General features: G+C 33.2%; 1 protein-coding gene across 1 annotated transcript in view; it reads left to right on the top strand.

Moving 5' to 3' along the window:
- LOC139516381 (uncharacterized) overlaps positions 1 to 12,725 on the top strand; it is a 341,046-nt gene extending 328,321 nt beyond the window's left edge. The window contains exon 6 of the transcript XR_011662951.1: positions 12,427 to 12,725. The gene's annotated coding sequence lies outside the window, so the exon portion shown is untranslated. The remainder of the gene's footprint in view (positions 1 to 12,426) is intronic.
- The last annotated feature ends 2,575 nt before the right edge of the window (positions 12,726 to 15,300 follow it).

The following is a 15,300-nucleotide window of genomic DNA, read 5'->3' as shown; positions in this document are numbered from 1 at the left end:
ACGTCATTTAACGTATTACTTTTAAATATTCCTTAGAATAGAATTTATGAATAACAGTAACAGTAAAAAGAAAAAGAAAAAAAAATGAAATTTATACTTTTTTTATTTGTACTTGCTTACTACCAAAACGTTCTATTTCTGTACGGGACAACATTAAACGTAACATTCTTTAGTGTTTGAATGAGCTGAGGGGATTTATCTCTTTTTACATGGGCGATTTCTGTGGTCGGTATTTACCGATATATATAAGTTAGCATATTTGACGTTTGATTCAAGAGAGTTGAGACAAAGAAGTCAGTCTTGTTTACTTTTTTATAAACCGACCGTCCATACCGCCATCCATCATTCACATATACCCTTTCTTTGTCTCGAATAAATTTATGTTCAACATTTCGAATATAGTTATATTTGTATAGTCGTTGATACACCGAATTTGACTGCACTTACCTTATGCAATGCGCAATGTGCAATGACGTGTGCCACTAGTGAAGATGGATATGCTTACCCTTCTGGAGCGACATCCCTAATTTTTGTGTGCATGGTTCGTTTGCTCTGATTTTGTTTTTAATGTATTGTTTTTCGTCTTTTCGTCGTCTTTCTATGATTTGAAATGGTGTTGTCAGTTTCCCTACGACTTTTGAGTGACCCCTTTGGTATCGTCCGCCTCTTTTTAGCTAACGTGGCCAAATGGGCCAGGTGAGATTTGCTCATCACTTGGCGTCCGTCGTCCGTTAACTTTAACAAAGAATCTTCTTCTCTGAAACTACTGAGCTAAATTTAAACAAGCTTGGCCGAAATCATCATTGGGGTATCTAGTTTAAAGGATAAGTCCGACGACCCCGCCTGCCAACTAACATGGCCGCCATAGCTAAAAATAGAACATAGGGGGAAAAATGCAGTTTTTGGCTTATATCTCTGAAACTAAAGCATTTAGAGGAAATCTGACATGGGGTAAAAACGTTTAATCAGGTTTAGATCTATCTGACCTGTCATTTTTAGACGAATCAGACAACCCATTGTTGGTTGCTGTCCCATAAATAGTCAAGGAAATTTTGCTGTTTTTTTATATTATCTTGCATATTTTTATAGATAGAGATAAACTGTAAACAGCAATAATGTTCAATAAATTAAGATCTACAAATAAGTCAACATGACCAAAATTGTCAATTGACCCATTTATGGAGTTATTGCCCTTTATAGTCAATTTTTAACATTTTTTCGTAAATTTTTGTAATCTTTTACAAAATCTTCTCCTCTGAAACTACTGAGACAAATTTAACTAAACTTGGCCACACTCATTATTAGGGTATCTATGTTAAAAGGATGTATACGATGACCCTGCCTGCCACCCAACATGGCCAACATGGCTAAAAAATAAACATAAGGATTAAATGCAGTTTTGGCTTATATCTCTGAAACTAAAGCAACGGTAGAATTGCATTATTTCATGCATCAATTGTGAACAAAAATATCAGGTGAGCGACACAGGCTCCTTGGAACCTCTAGTTTGAATGTTATATTAGATGATTCTGTAGTGGAATAAAATTGAGAATGGAAATGGGGAATGTGTCAAAGAGACAACAACCCGACCAAATAAAAAAACAACAGCAGAAGGTCACCAACAGGTCTTCAATGTAGCGAGAAATTCCCGCACCCGGAGGCGTGAGCACACTTATGTACTCTGGTTGTTTTTACCTACAATATTTAATTATTTGTAAACTGGAATTTTAACAATCGTTATAAGTCATTTACATTCTGTTTTGTTGAATTTATGTATAATAAAAGTTATAAACAGAATAAGTGTTTTGATTTGCATAATTCAAAATGATCCGTAGCTGTACTAAAGCATGTCATCTTATTCTAAATAGACTAACAATATTTTACAGTGTATGTATAATATAAACATACTTCATCGTTAGAGAATTCTGTTCAATGATCTAATGATATATGGTCTCTTACAATTGTGCATAAAATGACCCTCTAATTTGTATATTTACTGTATTCAAAAACAAATGTTGTAAAGTAAGCATGATAAGGTATTGAGAGATGATATTATTAATTTAATAATTATTAAATTGATTTAAAGTTAAATTCCAGAATGACCACGCTATACATGTTTTGTACTGAGTACCAAGTTGTTTAGTAAACACAACTCAAGAAGATCAAGAGTTAAGGCCGTTTCTGTTAATTTTTTTTATCTTGATCATTCATTGATCTAATGATGTATAGTCTCTTATAATTCTACATATAATGACTCTCTAATGTGTATCTATATGTAAAAATAAATAAATGCTGTACTGTAAGTTATTAAGCGATGAGACTTAGATAAATATTAGTATAACAATTATCTAACAGAAGTAAAATTAAAATAACCCCACTATATATGTTTTGTGAGGTGTACACAATTGTTAATCAAAGAAGATCAAGATCAACTATTTTTTTCAGTTGATAACATCATTGTTTGGTTTTAAATCACTGTTTTGGGTCAGAAAGATTAAGCGTGTAGTCCAAAAGTAAAGGTCTGTAGACTAGACTTGACTTGTCCATAATCGTCTTTTTGCTAATTCGTCCTGAACATCCATTTAGCAAACAGCTATCAGTCCGTCAATGTGTCATTAAAACATGGTAACAAACTGATCGATATAAGATGCTGAGCATGTTACTATATAATTTGTATGCCGTTTAGTGCTTTAGAAAAAGGAGTGAGAAGATACCAAGTGGGAAATCAAATATACAAGTCGTCGATAACACGAACCATACCATGCCAAAACTGAAGCACGACGAATAAACAAACGCGTCCTCAAAACACCTAACACAAAATAAGGGATTGACAACACGAACAAAACCAAACCCCGAGGGTAATCTGAGGCGATCCGACAGGATTACCTGAGAATGTGGCTATTTTATTATCAATATTTTGGAAATCTATAACCGAATATAAGCACAACAAAATATCAATTTGTTTAAATTTTAGTATGCCGATCATCAAATTGTGACATTTAACAACTTCTACGTGTGATTTGAACTATGAAAATAACTCCTTTTAAATGTGGTGCGTCCGAAGCCCTTTCTTATTATCCTTCGTTATGAACGCTCATACCAGAGCACTTTTTAAAGCTGGAATGTATAGATACTACGAGCTATTTTGCCAAAGCGGACATAAAAAGAATAGTCAAATCCATCTATTTGAACTCACCTGAGAGAGTTGGAACCTTAGTTTCTAATTAATTACTAAATTTATCAACAAAGAATTTAAGAAAGGTATGAATCATGTCAGTACCTAATCACTGACAATTGATGATGATACCCATTGGACTACCTGTCCATCAGAAGCATTAACGACAAAGTGCAAGAAAATAAAAATACCTTTTTTAGACTCTAAACCTTGTATAGCCGAATCGCTTTTCTGAATTTACCTTCGTCAGAAACGCTCAAACCAAACAGTTTTGAAAGTTAAAGATGTATAGATGCGTCCAAACATGAATTGCTTTATGATAAAAAGTACGTAAAAAAGAATAGCGAAATCCCCCAAAGTCGAAAGGAGTTTCTCACTTATTTCTGAATTTACCAACGGAGATTTTTAAAAAAGGTATGTTTTAGATCAAGTCAGTACCGAAGGACTGACTGTTGAGCTGATTATTCCCTTGAGAATTTGCAGTCAACAAACAAAATAGTTTTTAAAAGCTATATAATAAAAAGGTCGACCTAGAAAAACACTTTTTACAGATTTTGTGCGTCCGAAGTGCTCTTTATCTTGTTAAACAACATTCAAATATAGTAGCTGTTATTTTTTTATTACAACTTGGTATAAGAGGAGATGTTAAGTTTACGTCAGTGAGATAACAACCCAACAACATGGATTTAACGCCAAGTTAGAATAACGTGAACCTTTGAAATAAATCTTACTCGATATTAATGCCCCCGCAACAAAATGTCGGGGGGGGGGGGGGGGGTATTAGTTTACCCCTGTCCGTCTGTGCGTCCGTCCGTCCGGATTAGGATTCATTGTTTGTCCGGCTATATCTTCCTACAGTTTTGGAGGTACAATTGTAATATTTTGTAGGATGTTCATACACATAATGAAGGTGTGCATGGCAACAGGATTTGGATTTCTTTTAAATATTCTAAAAAGGACAGGTAGTTGGACTTAGTCATTTGTTTTTGGTACTAGCTACTAGATCATGGTTTGTCCGGCTATCCCCTCCTACAGTTACATCATCATACATAGTGTTAAATTTCCTATGGTCAGGCAGGGGGTATCATGTGTGTCTTACAGACAGCATAACAATTTCAAGTTGTATGCCAACATCATTGTTTGTCAAATCTAAAATATATGGAACGATACTCATGCATATGGCAGAGCAAAAAAGGGGGGCCGGCATTGTCCATATCTAGTCTATTTCATGCATCTTTTTAGTTTAGAACCACTAGAATAATTTTGATCTTTTTTGTAATTTGTGACCCTCTCTTTAGGCAAAATAAATCATGAATTATTGTACAGATTGTGAAGCCTCTTTATAAACCGACTGTACTTCTGTACATAGTGCTGTCAATATTACAGCTTCTAATAACTTATTTGAAGATTGTGGAAATGTGTTCAAAGTCAAATATCTGCAACGAACATGAGGACATGTATTGAATTTTACTGATCCGATCATAACTGTCTGGTGTGTCAAACATGCAATGACGAAAATGATTATTACTATGGTAAAGTTTAAACAATAGTCTCTGCTACAGGATGTAGATTCGCATTAATTGTTAGAAGCTGTCACAAAAGACATTGCGTCATTACTCAAATCGACAAAGGAGTTTGTAGAATATAGATAAAAGAATAAGACACGTGTAGGCCATATTAAAACAAAAATACTAAAAGAGATAGCAGAGTTCAAAAAGACTATTAATATTCTACTTGATTAACCTGAAAAGAATATTTTGTCTGAAGTGGTTATCATAAGCATAAATATTTAACAAAAAAAAAGGCAGGCAATGATCTGCATGAAGCGGACAAAATGCAAAATACTTTTGAAAATATGTAGAAACAAGTGAACTATTTCGCTTAACACGGTTCCGAAATTATGTTGTTTATCTTGCTGAACACAGTCTTTTCGACGTTTTTCGTTTCTTGCTATGCAGTTGTCGTTTTTTTCCCCTACCACTTATGATATTGGTATTGTCCTTTTGGTATCGTCTGCCTTTTCATTATAAAGTACTAAAATAAAATTAACGGTACCAATTTTCTTGCACCAGATGCGCATTTCGACAATACATATCTCTTCAGTGATGCTCGTGGCCAAAATATTTGAAATCCAAAGCTTATATAAAAGATGAAGAGCTATAATGCAAAAGGTCCAAAAAGTAGAGCCAAATCTGTGAAAGGAATCAGAGCTTTGCATGAGGGAGATACATTCCTTAATCTATAATAATTTCTAATATTTTGTAACAGCAAATTTTAATAACAAAAAAAAATCCGTATGTTCATGCCAGTACCGAAGTACTGGCTACTGGGCTGGTGATACCCTCGGGGACTAATAGTCCACCAGCAGAGGTATCGACCCAGTGTTAGTAATAAAATTAACGGTACCAATTTTCTTGCACCAGATGCGCATTTCGACAATACATATCTCTTCAGTGATGCTCGTGGCCAAAATATTTGAAATCCAAAGCTTATATAAAAGATGAAGAGCTATAATCCAAAAGGTCCAAAAAGTATAGCCAAATCTGTGAAAGGAATCAGAGCTTTGCATGAGGGAGATACATTCCTTAATTTATAATAATTTCTAGTATTTTGTAACAGCAAATTTTAATAACACAAAAAATCCGTATGTTCATGCCAGTACCGAAGTACTGGCTACTAGGCTGGTGATACCCTCGGGGACTAATAGTCCACCAGCAGAGGCATCGACCCAGTGGTAGTAATAAATTAACGGTACCAATTTTCTTGCACCAAATGCGCATTTTGACAATACATGTCTCTTCAGTGATGCTCGTGGCCAAAATATTTGAAATCCAAAGCTTATATAAAAGATGAAGAGCTATAATCCAAAAGGTCCAAAAAGTATAGCCAAATCTGTGAAAGGAATCAGAGCTTTGCATGAGGGAGATACATTCCTTAATTTATAATAATTTCTAATATTTTGTAACAGCAAATTTTAATAACACAAAAAATCCGTATGTTCATGCCAGTCCCGAAGTTCTGGCTACTGGGCTGGTGATACCCTCGGGGACTAATAGTCCACCAGCAGAGGCATCGACCAAGTGGTAGTAATAAAATTAACGGTACCAATTTTCTTGCACCAGATGCGCATTTCGACAATACATGTCTCTTCAGTGATGCTCGTGGCCAAAATATTTGAAATCCAAAGCTTATATAAAAGATGAAGAGCTATAATGCAAAAGGTCCAAAAAGTATAGCCAAATCTGTGAAAGGAATCAGAGTTTTGCATGAGGGAGATACATTCCTTAATCTATAATAATTTCTAATATTTTGTAACAGCAAATTTTAATAACAAAAAAAATCCGTATGTTCATGCCAGTACCGAAGTACTGGCTACTGGGCTGGTGATACCCTCGGGGACTAATAGTCCACCAGCAGAGGCATCGACCCAGTGTTAGTAATAAAATTAACGGTACCAATTTTCTTGCACTAGATGCGCATTTCGACAATACATGTCTCTTCAGTGATGCTTGTGGCCAAAATATTTGAAATCCAAAGCTTATATAAAAGATGAAGAGCTATAATCCAAAAGGTCCAAAAAGTATAGCCAAATCTGTGAAAGGAATCAGAGTTTGCATGAGGGAGATACATTCCTTAATTTATAATAATTTCTAATATTTTGTAACAGCAAATTTTAATAACACAAAAAATCCGTATGTTCATGCCAGTACCGAAGTACTGGCTACTAGGCTGGTGATACCCTCGGGGACTAATAGTCCACCAGCAGAGGCATCGACCCAGTAGTAGTAATAAATTAACGGTACCAATTTTCTTGCACCAGATGCGCATTTTGACAATACATGTCTCTTCAGTGATGCTCGTGGTCAAAATATTTGAAATCCAAAGCTTATATAAAAGATGAAGAGCTATAATCCAAAAGGTCCAAAAAGTATAGCCAAATCTGTGAAAGGAATCAGAGCTTTGCATGAGGGAGATACATTCCTTAATTTATAATAATTTCTAATATTTTGTAACAGCAAATTTGAATAACACAAAAAATCCGTATGTTCATATATGCATGCCAGTACCGAAGTACTGGCTACTGGGCTGGTGATACCCTCGGGGACTAATAGTCCACCAGCAGAGGCATCGACCCAGTGGTAGTAATAAAATTAACGGTACCAATTCTCTTGCACAAGATGCGCATTTCGACAATACATGTCTCTTCAGTGATGCTCGTGGCCAAAATATTTGAAATCCAAAGCATGCAGTTAAAATTATTGTGTTGTTTAAATTTTCAATCCAACATTACATAATATAGAATAAATTATGACTACATGTACTTGTGTCATGTCGATACACAAAACGACAGTTATTCTTAAAACGAAACGACTATAAGTTGATTGTGTAATCTGAATGAAATTTACGACATCAAATAATACTAATAAACCGAGACAGAATTTGTAGCTCCCATTTAATACTGTTACTGAAAATTTCATTCGAGATTACATTAACATGGTAAACTCCTTTCAAACTGTCTTAAAATAAAAATTTTGTTTCTTTAATAATTCTATTTCATTCGTAGAAATAAATTGTTTTAATGTCGATTAAACAAAATGCGTAAAATGTAAATCTGTTCAAATATATGATATACGACATACACTTGTGATGTATATTTTTTTATCAAATATATCCAAAGAAAATGCAATTGATTTTTTTTTTGGTATTTTGTATTCAGAATATAGTGAGAAAGGCTTAAACCGAATAACATTTCACAAAGAGATTACCAAAGTGCATGTCTGATCTGATTCATAATTCAATTTTTTGCAATCATTCAACTCGGAATACCAATTTTAATTGTGAATTACCAAAACATAGGTACATTTTTTTTTTTATTATTATGAGGAAACCCATTAAACGGGTATACCGGGACTTCATTGTCCCTTATTTTACATATCGCTATACCCTGTGTTTTGGTTTTTTTAAGGGAGGAATATTGAAAAGTTTGTTTCTTTTTGAGAAAAAAAAACATATATCTGCTTTAAGTAACAGTCATTAGTAGTTATTGACGACATTTTTGGCGACACAAACCTTCATTTTAATTCACTTTGCTTTTTCAATTTTTTTTTACATATTCCTTTCCTATTTAAGAAACATAATTTAAGAAAGCTTGATTTTATGTTGTAATGCAAATTTCATTGAATTAGATTTAGTCATCATAGCTACATTTCAAATTAAAGAGCAAATTTTAAACCATACATTCTTCAGGAGCATTACTCTTTTGTCGATCTTTTATTAGGTTATTAAGGAGAACTGTTTTGTAGTGGAACAAGTTGCAACAATGTTGGAAAATTTCATTACTCATTATAATTACGTTCTTATGGTAAACACTATCTGATGGCAAAATGCACGTATTGCATAACAATGTCTCTTATGGTTGTAGCCTTATATCTATTTCTTGCCTGAAGAGATATATCTCGTATCAAACTGCACGGAGTGTAATACGAAAAAGTGATACGAAAATCTGCGTTAATTTGATTGGCTTATCCAGCATCATGAGACGATATTACAAAATTTCCATTGGAAATGCTATGGCTTAAAAATACCAACAGACAAAATATAGTACAAAAAACACAACATAGAACACTAAATACTGAGCAACATGAACCCCACCAAAACTGGGGGTGATATCAGGTGCTCCGGAAGGGTAATCAGATTCTGCTCCACGTGTGGCACCATTCGTGTTGCTCATGTAAGTAGTAATCACCTTTCATCCTTACATATTTTTTTGGGCGGGAATGAAATAAATAATACTTTTTAAGATCAAAACAGCAAGAATCTTAAACTCTGTTATCTTTAATTGATAGATACATATCTACTGTTTAACATAAAAAAACGACTTATGCTGGTAGATTTGATATTATTGGATTATAAGCAACTTTAAATAGCAACCCAATAATATAAAAATTGGGAAAAACGAGAAACGAATGTTGCTTTAACGATAAAACGAAGTCGGTGGCCCTATTTTTTCATTGTATTTTGTTTCCAAAATCATGAAATACCTTAAAACGAAATTTAAAGAAAAAATCACTGGTTGAAATAAAAAGGCCGTTTGAATTGGTATATACTTTTTTAAAGTCAGTACTCAGTTATCCTTACTGATCTCATTCCGATGGCGGCCTTTATTGTGAAACTGTTGATTTGACTGTAGATTTTTTTAAATGTTTGCTTGATATCGGTCGTTTCATCTATATCTCTCTGGTATCTTTTAATTGGGATGTCCATCTCAAAATAATTTTTTTCATAGCCCCAAATATATCGTACACTCGAAATGAAATATTTAAGTCACATGATCATGTTTTAAAATCTGTGTTATTCTTCCTTTTAATTGTACGTAACACGAATCACAATGGTAAAGCTAAACGATGAATCTTTAAAATCGGCTGTAAAAAGTAAAATAATAAAAATACCGAACTCGAAGAAAAATTCTAATCGGAAAGTCCCTTATCAAATAGCAAAATCAAAAGCTCAAACACATCAAACGAATGAAAAACAACTGTCATATTCCTGACTTGGTACAGGCATTTCTCTATGTAAAAAATGGTGGATTAAACCTGGTTTTGAAGCTACCTAAGCCTCTCACTTGTATGACAGTTGCATAAAATTTGAAGAGACCTTCATGAAAATAAACTCATCACAGATACCAGGATTGAAATTTTATATCTGCGCCAGACGCGCGTTTCGTCTACAAAATACTCATCAGTGACGTTCGAATCAAAAAATGTTAGAAAGGCAAAATAAAGTACGAAGTTGAAGAGCATTGAGGACAAGAAAAATTCCTAAAAGTTTTGCCAAATACAACTAAAGTAATCTATTCCTGAGGTAGAAAAGCCTTAGTATTTCAAAAATTCTAAGTTTTGTAAACAGTTAATTTATAACTTTGAACATATCAATGATAACTCAAGTCAGCACAGAAGTGCTGACTACTGGGCTGGTGAAGAATAGTTTGATACTGAAATGTTCTTAAATGTACTAAATAGGTTAACATTTAACTCCCTCAGGCAACGTTGGCCTTAGATGTATTTGGCTATTTTATCAGGTTATTTTTGGTCATATATAGCTCTTCAGTATTTTCGGTTCCTAAAAATTCTTGGCTTTCAAATATTTGGCTTTGAGCGTTCCCGATGAAGGTAAATTCTGAAAAGTGTTTCGGACGCATGAAATTTATATAACGTGTTGTTTTCATTTTTTTTGCAAATCTATATCTAATCAATGCCAAACTGAATTAACGAACTACTAGTGTGTATAACATTAATGATATCATGCAAAATTGTATTTTTTTTTATTGTATCAAGATATTTGACAAATATGATTTGTAATAATGAGTCGACAAATGCATTATTTCAAAGATCGAAAACAAATATCTTTGGACTAAGGGTGTAGAGATAATTGTGTGCCAATCTTACAATGTTTATTTATCAATACCGAATGTTTATTTAGTGACAAAACCTACTACTTGTATTTTAAGAAATATTCGATATGTATAGCGTTATATTTCATAGTTTTGTAAGTTGAGACGTTTATTGATTTAACTTTAGAAAATACTAAAAAGTTTTCGCGTTAGTAATTTTCGTATATGTTTATACATAGTTTGAAACATTAATTTCTAATGGATCGATAACAATACCACAATGCTCTGTTTGTCATGCTTAGAAAGTGTCATGCGCAGTGCAAATTGTTGACTGCTTTTATGAGTGCCACAAATATTTTATTCGCTGTTGTTTTTTTAAAGATCAAAATAACTACTCTGGTGTTATATACAACAGACTATCAAAGGAAGATAACCGTAGAATATTTAATAGATTTTGTTTTTGATATTGAACAGGAAGCGGTTATACATAATATGTAAACATATCTGAGTTTAATCCTGTACCACAATTCTTACAAAGGCTATGAATACTGTCAAGCGCTTTGTATACACATGTTATAAATTTATTTATGCTATAAAATTTCTTTTTAGGATCATCATAACTTTTAAGTAAAAGAAATTAACTGTTTACTTCAGAATAATTTTTTTGTTCTGATAAACATATGCAAATTGAAATACTTCATGTCATACAGGACCTTCATATATAAAGGGATATGATTGGGTTTCAGATAAATTGAAAACTTTTGGGACTTTAAGATAGATTTTGTTTTTGTCACTGCAGCAGATGGTGAAATAAACAGACATATTAAACTATTTTTGATAATGTACACTTACCTATATACAATTTTCTATTATGCTATTGTTAATTATTTCAACTTGCCTATATTTTTCTTAGTAAATAAAAAACGTTCTAATTCATTTAAAGCATGGTTTCGGCTTTCATGTAGCATCCAACTTGTGGGGGTCAGTCTGTTGATTAGCATATCTAAAATTATATCCGTTCGACAGCCGCAGCTATATATACAAATTTCCAAAATTTGCTTTTAGGGTAAATCAAATAATTAGTAGGAACTATTTTTATTGATTTGTGCGTAAATGTCTTAAAGAAATACTAGTATTAAGTTCATATCCACTAAACTTGCATTCGTAAAGGGTTCACTTTAAATAGACTTTTAACATAAGAACTCGTAGTATGTTGAATGTCATTGTCTATTAATTATTGAGCATCAGGTCTCAAATACCATAGAAAGGGGTGTATCTTATGATAAAATCTATGCTAGGATATTTCAGTTCATTTGCATAAATACATCTACCTTAATGGTTAGAAAAAGTATTGCAACCTACATTTTCATTGATTAATGTATTCATACTTTCTTTTTCTCCTCCTTCCCTTTTCTGTAATTCTCATTGAAGTCATTAGTTTTTGTCATAAATCTTGCAAATATATGTCATATGCGCTTTTAACTGATGCATACGCATAAATCTTTAAAGAAAAACATGTGTAGGTATGGTTGGTAAGTATATAATGTTTTTCATGATGTTGTACCATGTGTAATATCAATGCATATCAGGGATACTTAAATGTTTGTATTACTAACACATGTCGCATTTCTTTAAGTTAAATGAAACGAATTGTTTGGTTTTGATACAAACATGGAATTTGAAATACATATAAAAAAATTAACATTACATATTCAAAGCTATACATACTTTTAGACCACAATTTGCAGACTGCAAAAAGATGCTAACTTTATCAATGATGAATAATGATAAATTTAATGGAAAATATTATATGTTATTCAAAATGCTCAATTCATTTAACTTCATTGCATATTTGTTCCAGGCTGATGATTGCATCAATATGGTGATGTGTGATCCTTGTTCTAAACTTAGCAAATCATCTGAAGCAATAAAATATTATACAGATTGTGAAGATTCGTTATGTACTGAATGTACTTCTCTACATAGTGTTGTCAAGGTTATTTCGTCTCATCACGTGGTTGATGTGTCTGTCACAAGTGGGAATACTTTCAACATAAGCAAGAACTGCGACGACCATGACAACATGTGTTTTGAGTTTTATTGCATCGATCATGATTGTTTGATATGTCGAACATGCATAGCAAACCCGCACCGCACTTGTGGTAATTCAACACGGGGGGGGGGGGGTCTCTTCCTATATAAAGGTATATACATATGTGCCGCTGGAATGGGTCCCTTTTTTGATCCGTCAAATATATCAATGGGGTGCAATTTTACCGAGGAAATATATCAATAGGTAGTAATTGACCGATTGTGATATATCAATGGGTCATAAATTTCAGTTTGTTGTGCAACGATCTTCACTGAATTTCCCAAACTCTTTGTCATTAAAATTTCCACATCTGCTGAAACTTATTTACACAAGTTTTGATATTGATTAAATTTAATTACACTGTCACAATTAATAATCTTCAGTAAATTACCCAGTAGATATCGAACCTTTTGTACTAGTTGCGTCACGTGAGTTGCGTAACACATCGATTTATTTGCACTTAATTTGTTGCGTCTATTCTCATTGACATTGTGTGTCTTGCTTAATCACTTTTAATTTGTTGGAAGAATTTGTCATTATTTGATTGCCAAAATGAAAGACATACGAAGCATTGACAGAGGGAAATGTTAAAATTGTCATGAATGTGAGGAATTTACTGGAACTTTAAGATGTGATTATTGTGACTGTGTAGCTGCAAAACACATTCGAAAACAAGAGGAGGAAGCTATAACGGGAGATGAATCAAACAAACATTTCAAATTGGACACTTTGGAACATAGTGGTCATAGTGATGTAGGATTAACATCACTGACGAGTGGGTTCGAGAATTTAGAAGAAAACTGCGTAGAAGAAGTTTCAATTGGTATGTGCAAACTTAATTTCAACCACTGATTTCAACCAAGTGTTGTATTTTTATTTGTTCGTCCATAATAAACAACGTTTCACGTTTAGCTAAAAACAAAAGGCAGTTGGACTATAAAGATACGGTTTCTTTTTCGGCAGACTTTTTAAACGACTTACAAATTACATTTTCAAAGTACGAGAGGATAAGTGAAGACACGTACAAGATTAACATATTTGAAATAGTCTCAATAACAGCCTCTGATATCATATGCCATGTCAATTTAACATTTCAATCTGGTGTATTAATTCTTTCTGCAGAAGAATTATCTGTTATTGAGCAATCAGTCGAAAAGTTAATGAACACAAACCATGGTAAAACAAAAGAAGGTAGAGCTACAGGACAGAAGAGATCAGTTTCACATCAACATGCATTTCAGGACTTTGACGGGAGATTTGCTGAAGTTGTTATCCCGTCACATTCTGAATCGGACAATCGCCGAAGTTCAAGGATACGGAAGCAAATCCACTACATTACATAGGTGCAAAACCACCAAAGAGTTTTCTATTACTTATAAATAAGAAGATGTGGTATGAGTGTCAATGAAACAACTCTCCATGCAAGTCACAATGTATAAAAAGTTAACAGTTATAGGTCAAAGTACGGCCTTCAACACGGAACTTCTATTACTGTTTGTTAAATTAAATTTTTCAAAAAATTGTGCAGAATTTGCTTAACTTTTCAACTGATTGCTCATAGAGCAAAAAAAATGCATTAAATACAGGTTTATTTCCTCAAAACTGCGTGTTTTTGGCTCATAATTATAACCAGCTGTGAAGTCGTATTGTTTGTGCTATTGCACCTTCAAAACAGTGTTTTTACTTGTTATTGTTTGAAAAGTTCAATGTTTCATATAAATTAAAGTGTATTGTATAATTGAAAAGTGTTTTTGATGTATAATAAGATTGTATATGCATATAAGTACTATTTGAGCTGATAAATATATGAATGGGTTATGATTTCGCTGTGAAATATATGTATAGGTAGGGATTTCACAATTATTCAATATATGAATGGGGGGGTTTAAAATCCCAGCTGCACACCTGTACCCAAAATCCCATGTTGAGACTCCCCCCCCCCCCCGTGTAATTCAACCAATAGATGTTGCGTCGAAAGGATGTAGATCATCACCAAAATTAGAAGATATTACACAAGACATTGCTGCGTTACTTAAATCGACGAAGGAGTTGGGAGAAGATAGACAGAAGAATGAGTCACGTGTAGGACAAATTAAATCAATAAAATTAAAACAGATAGCAAAACTTAGACAAAATATTAATGAGCACCTATAGCTAAATGAGCTTGAGAGTAAACTTTTTTCTGAAATGGATATCATAGACAAAGAAATTTGCCAAAAAGCAGACAATGATCTCCGTGATGTGGATAAAATACGAAAGGTAATCGAGGACATACAAGAGCAAGTTGATTTTTTTTACTAAACATGGTTCAGAAAGTCAATTATTCATCCTTCTGAACAAAATTAATTCAGATATATCAAAACAGTCTCAAAGTTTTCAAAACCGTATTCAAGTTTTGGAAACGAATGACCTATGTTACGAACCTTGGGATATAACTTATGTAATAAGATCTTTAGGATCCGTAAAATTAACATCTTTTCCATGCCCAGTGACCTATCAACACCCTAAACACATGCAAGCACAAACTGGAGAAGTATATCAAATAGTGCCTACACAGTTTGAGTTCGAAAAGAAGGTTCCTATACCATTAGGCAGAATCACCTGTATGACATTAAGTGACGATAATATATGCTCTTTTGTAAC

Source organism: Mytilus edulis, chromosome 3 (assembly GCF_963676685.1).
Source record: "Mytilus edulis chromosome 3, xbMytEdul2.2, whole genome shotgun sequence".
NCBI lineage: Eukaryota > Metazoa > Mollusca > Bivalvia > Mytilida > Mytilidae > Mytilus > Mytilus edulis.
Note: the sequence above shows the minus strand (reverse complement) of the source record. Positions and strands in the feature narration are given on the sequence as shown.